A 5,394-nucleotide genomic window follows, 5' to 3' on the forward strand; every position below is an offset into this window, starting at 1 on the left:
GGTCCAACTTATGAAGGGAGAGTGGATCATAAAAGTTCTAACTTCGTCCGTGGATTAATTCACTGATTAATTCATTATTCGATGGAATTATTAGGAGATGACACAAACTTAGAAGATGAGGCCTTTTTGAAAACAGTGGGGTCATTGGAACAGGATCCTTGGGTGCTCTATTTTTTTTCCAGTTTCTTCCTCTCAGAATTTTTCTTTCTCTCTATACTGGCTACCCTGAAGTGAACAGCTTTCCTCTGCTGTGTTTCCACCTTACCACAGGCCTAAAAGCCAGCTGACCACAACCAAAATCTCTGCCTCTGTGAGCCAAAATAAACTTTTCCTGCTTCACACTGTTTTCTCAGATATTTGTTACAGCAACACAAAGCTCATCAATGTACTCACTGATAAGAAAACAAATGATCCACTTAAAAATGGCAAAAGATCTTAAGAGTCACCTCACTAAAGAAGAAAAACAGTTTGTGCTTCAGGGGAGCAGCACAATGGGCTCCCTTACCCCAGACGACCAAGGTGGTGCACACCGACCCTCACCATCCATGTTGGCCTGCAGTCACCAGAGCTGGTTTGCCTGTAATGAGATTTCATTCTCTACATTTCAAGGACATCAATTCTGAGCTGTTGTGAATAAATTTGGATGATACTGTATATTTTCAACTAATGGCACATTAGCTGTGTCTTGAATAAGGATGGTTGCACCGGACAACTTCAGAACATTACTCACAATGTCATCAAGCAGGAGTCAGAATCCCCATGGACTGAAGCAGATAGGTCTTGACCAGATCTGGGATGACCTCCGAGCTGGAATCCAGGAAATCTATACCAGACAAAGTAGAGTCAAGTTCCAGTACATGGAACTCTACACTCATGTTTATAACTTCTGTGTTAGTGTACACCAGTCGAACCAAGCCCAAGGAGCTGAAGTTCCTCCTCCTAAGTAAAAAAAAAGGGGCAGAGGCCTGGAGGAGCCCAGTTTGTTGGCGTGGAATTGTACAAATGACGTAAGGAATTTTTGAAGAAATACTTGACAAATCTTTAAGGATGGAGAAGATTTGATGGATGAGAGTATACTGAAGTTCTACACTCAGCATTAGGAAGATAACTGATTTTCAAGCAAAGTGCTTAATGCAATTTATGCCTGCCCCTATAATAGACATTGGGTTTGCCATGAATGTGATGAAGGACAAAAAGGAGTATATGAAATGTATTTGCTTGTATTAGTAACTTGGATAGATCATTCAGCCATTGGATAAACAGACAACAAATGCCATTTTAAAACTGATTAAAAAGGAAAAAAATGGTGATACCATCAATACAAGACTGATTAGTGGAGTTGTACAGTCTTATGTGGAGTTGGGGCTAAATGAAGGTGATGCATTTGCAAAAGGCGCTACGTTAACAGTGTATAAAGAATCCTGTGAATCACAATTTTTGGCTGACATGGAGAGATTTTATACCAGAGAGTGAACTGAATTCTTGCATCAGAACCCAGTTACTGAATATATGAAAAAGGCAGTGGCTCATCTGCTGGAGGAGCAGAGGACAGTCCAGGTCTGTCTTCATGAGGGCACATGGGATGAGCTGGCCTGTAAGTGTGAGCAGGTCCTCATCAAGAAGAACCTGGAAATCTTCCACACAGAGTTCCAGAACTTACTGGATGCTGACAAGAATGAAGATTGGGGTGTATGTATAATCTTGTATCTTGAATCCAGGATGGCCTGGGAAAATTGAAAATGCTGCTGGAGATGTGCATTCATAATCAGGGTTTTGCAGCAATCAAGAAGTGTGGAGAAGGTGTTCTGAACGACCCCAAAATATGCATACAGACAATTCTGCAATGTTCATAAAAATACAACAGTCTGGTAATGTCAGCCTTCAACCATGACGCCAGCTTTGTGGCTGTGCTGGATAAAGCTGTGGTCTCTTCATCAACAATGCAGTTGCCAAAATGGCTCAGTCATCCAGAAAATCTCTCAAGTTGATGGCTTAGTACTCCGATTCCTTTTTGAAGAAAAGTTCCAAGAACCCAGAAGAGACAGAGCTGGAAAACACACTCAATGAAGTGATAATTGTCTTCAAGTACATCGAGGACAAAGACAGGTTCCAGAAGTTCTACCCAAAGATGCTGAAGAAGAGGCTGGTGCATCACAACAGTGCTAGTGATGTTGCTGAGGCCAGCGTGATCTCCAAGCTGAAGCACACCTGTGGTTTTGAGTATACCTCTAAACTTCAGAGGTTGTTTCAAGACATCAGCATAATCAAAGACTTGAACGAGCAGTTAAATAAGCACCTTATGAATTCAAAACCCCTGGATTTTCATATCCAGGTCATGAACTCCAGGTCATGGCCCTTCCAGCAGTTGTGCATGTTCACCTTGCCCTCTGAGTTGGAACGTAGTTATCAGTGATTCACAGCTTTGTATGCCAGTCTCGTCGTCACAGTGGCAGGAAATTGACCCGGTTATATGAGCTGTCCAAGGGAGACCTGGTAACTAACTGCTTCAAAAAAAAAAAAAATCACATCTTGCAATTGTCCACATTCCAGATGGCCATCCTGCTCCGTACAACTCAGAGGATGCCTGCACCATGCAGCAGTTGACGGACAAATTTTGATGAGGCAGAATTGAAGCCAGGCACTTTAATAAGATTATATCTTGGTTATAAAAATAAGAAGTTAGCATTAACATCAACGTGCCAATGAAAACCAAGCAGAAACAGGAGCAGGAAACCAAGCACAAAAACATTTTTGGAGGACCACAAATTCCTGATCCAGGTGGCCATTGTGTGCATCACAAAGATGTGTAAGGTCCTGAAGCAGCAGCAGCTCCTCAGCAGGTCGTCACCCAGTTGTCCTTCATGTTCAAGCCCCAGGGTCTGGTGATCAAGAAATGCATCAATATTCATCAAGAAGGAGTATCTGGAACAAGTGGATGGAGAGAAGGACATCTACAGCTACTTGGCCAAACCCCTGTGGAGGGGCTGAGCATGACCCAGAAGGTTGGCTGGTGGGAAAGCAGGACAGCTCATCATGCAGGCACCTGCCACCATGTGGACCTCCTTTTTTAACCCGGACACCAGGAGCCCAACCCTGGCTTTGGCCTCCCAGCAGAACTGCTTAGGACTGATACATTTCAAGTCTGTACATACCGACACCTTCACCATTTAACCTAATTTAAGAACAGAGAGGCTGACCCTTCGGGCGAGGGCTGCATGCTACTGCATCTAAATCAATACATTGGCCACCTGTTTGAAGCTGTTGTAGGGCAGCACCTGCAATGTCAGCAGCATTTTGAGAGGAAGTCTGAATGGACCACATGTAATCTGCTGTGGAAACCATTTGTATAGTGTGTTTCTTTCTTTTTCTTTTTTTTTTTTTGGTTTTTTGAGACAGGGTCTCAATATGTAGTTGAGACTGACCTGGAACTCACTATGTAGCCCAGGCTGTTCTCAAACTCACAGTGATCCTTCTGCCTTAGCCTCCTGAGTGATGGGATTACAGGCGTGCGCCACCATGTCCGGCATGTGTTTCAGTTTTTAATGTGTGAAAATAAAGAAAATTAAAGGATTTCTGTACAAGTTGAAAAAAAAAAAGAAGAGAAACAGATGGTAAATACTCATATGAAAAGAAGCTCACCATCACCACTAAATTGCTATTAGAATGGCCAGAATACAGAACAGTGACAACACTAAATGCTGCTGAGGATTTGGAGTAACAAAACTCTCAGTCACTGCTGGTGGAAATGCAAATGGTTCAGCTAATTTGGAAGATAGTTCGGCTGTTTTTTTTTCTTTTAGTAGCAAAGTTAAACATACTCTTTAATGTGTGAACCAGGAATCAGTTCATTTTCTTTACCCAAAGAAGTTGAAAATTGATGTTCACTCAAGAAACTGCACATGTAGCTTTAAGCATAATTGCACCAACTTGGAGGAAATGAAAATGTCCGTAATGGATAGACTGTGGTACATCTATACATTGGAATATGATTCAGCACTTAAAAACAAAGGCACTATCAAATCATGAAAAAACATAGAGGACCCTTACTGCAGAGTGCTAAGTGGAAGAAGTTAATCTGAAAAGTATCCATAGTATATGATTCTAACTGTGACATTATAGAAAAGATAACATCATGGAGATAAAAAAGATGAATTGTTGCAGGAGCTTTGGGAAAGGATAGCTGCACAAAGGATTTTTAGTACAGTGAAAGATTTCTGTATGATACTGTAATGATGGGTACATGTCCTTATATATTTTGCAAAGTCCATAAAATATAAAACACAAGAGAGAAGCCTAATGTCAACTAAGGACTTCAGCTAATGATGTGTCAATATTGGCCTATCAAATGTGTCAGATATACCACACAAACACAGGATGTTAATTAGTAATAGAGGAAACTATATGGGAACTCTGTGCTTTCTGTTCAGTTTTTACAGACCTGAAAATACTCTAAAAATAAAATCAATTAATTAAAAAAGAAACAACAAACCAATAAGAAACAAATGTACACTACAGGGTAAAAAATGAGATTAGGGATATGACATTCACTGACATTCATCAGTAAAGCACTGATTTCGCTCACAATGATTAGAAAGGCAATAATATTTTAAAAAATAGTTACAAGCAATTTTTTTTTTTTTTTTTTTTTTTGCTGGTACTGGGGATTGAACTCTGGTCCTTGAGCTTGTGAGGCAGGTGGTGGAGCCACTGAGCTAAATCCCCAGCCCACAAGCAAAATTTTTTTAAAAAATCAGAAGTACCAGTGTGGATGTGACACAGAAGAAACAAGTATACTTCTTTCCGTTGCTATTCTTGATGAGACATATGCTGTCCATGTGGGATGAGTATGGATGTATCCATTCATGTGACAATATGAGGCTGGTAGGCATTTGAGGGGACTGTGTACCCTTAGTATATTCCTTCCAGTTGATTCAGCAGGGGGAAATGTTTTTAGTGTTTCTTGTAGACAGAAAAAAAGAAGGGAAATCCAAGTCATGCTTAGATTTTTCTGAAATAAATATGTTAATTAATTGTGCTAGAACAAATTCAATTTTCAGAACAAACATGATCACAAAACTAGTATAGTATTAAAAGGCTTATGAAAAACAACTTTGTCCTGCTTTGCCAATTCTACTCCACAACCCTTCCTCTGGAACAGCAATTTTCTCTCTTTTTGTCTATTTCCTCAAGTAATTGGGTCCATATTATTTTTAAAAATGCTCTGCTTGGTGTTTCTTTAAATATAAATTTGAAGATTTAACCACTGGCATCTCTTGGCTTTTGTGCCTTTCTCACACCCATGTCCACGTTCTCCCCTCATCAGATTAGTAGACATTCTTTATTACATGGCTTTCTAAATATGTTTATTGCCAAGTCATATCCTTCCCTGCACAA

The 5,394-nt window shown here is 40.3% G+C and overlaps 1 pseudogene; it reads left to right on the forward strand.

Annotated features, from left to right (window-relative positions):
• The first annotated feature begins 731 nt into the window (after positions 1-731).
• Positions 732-2,988, forward strand: LOC104873859 (annotated as a pseudogene).
• Positions 2,989-5,394: the final 2,406 nt, after the last annotated feature.

This window comes from Fukomys damarensis, unplaced genomic scaffold, assembly GCF_012274545.1.
Source record: "Fukomys damarensis isolate Sample0158 unplaced genomic scaffold, DMR_v1.0_HiC HiC_scaffold_5, whole genome shotgun sequence".
Classification (NCBI taxonomy): domain Eukaryota; kingdom Metazoa; phylum Chordata; class Mammalia; order Rodentia; family Bathyergidae; genus Fukomys; species Fukomys damarensis.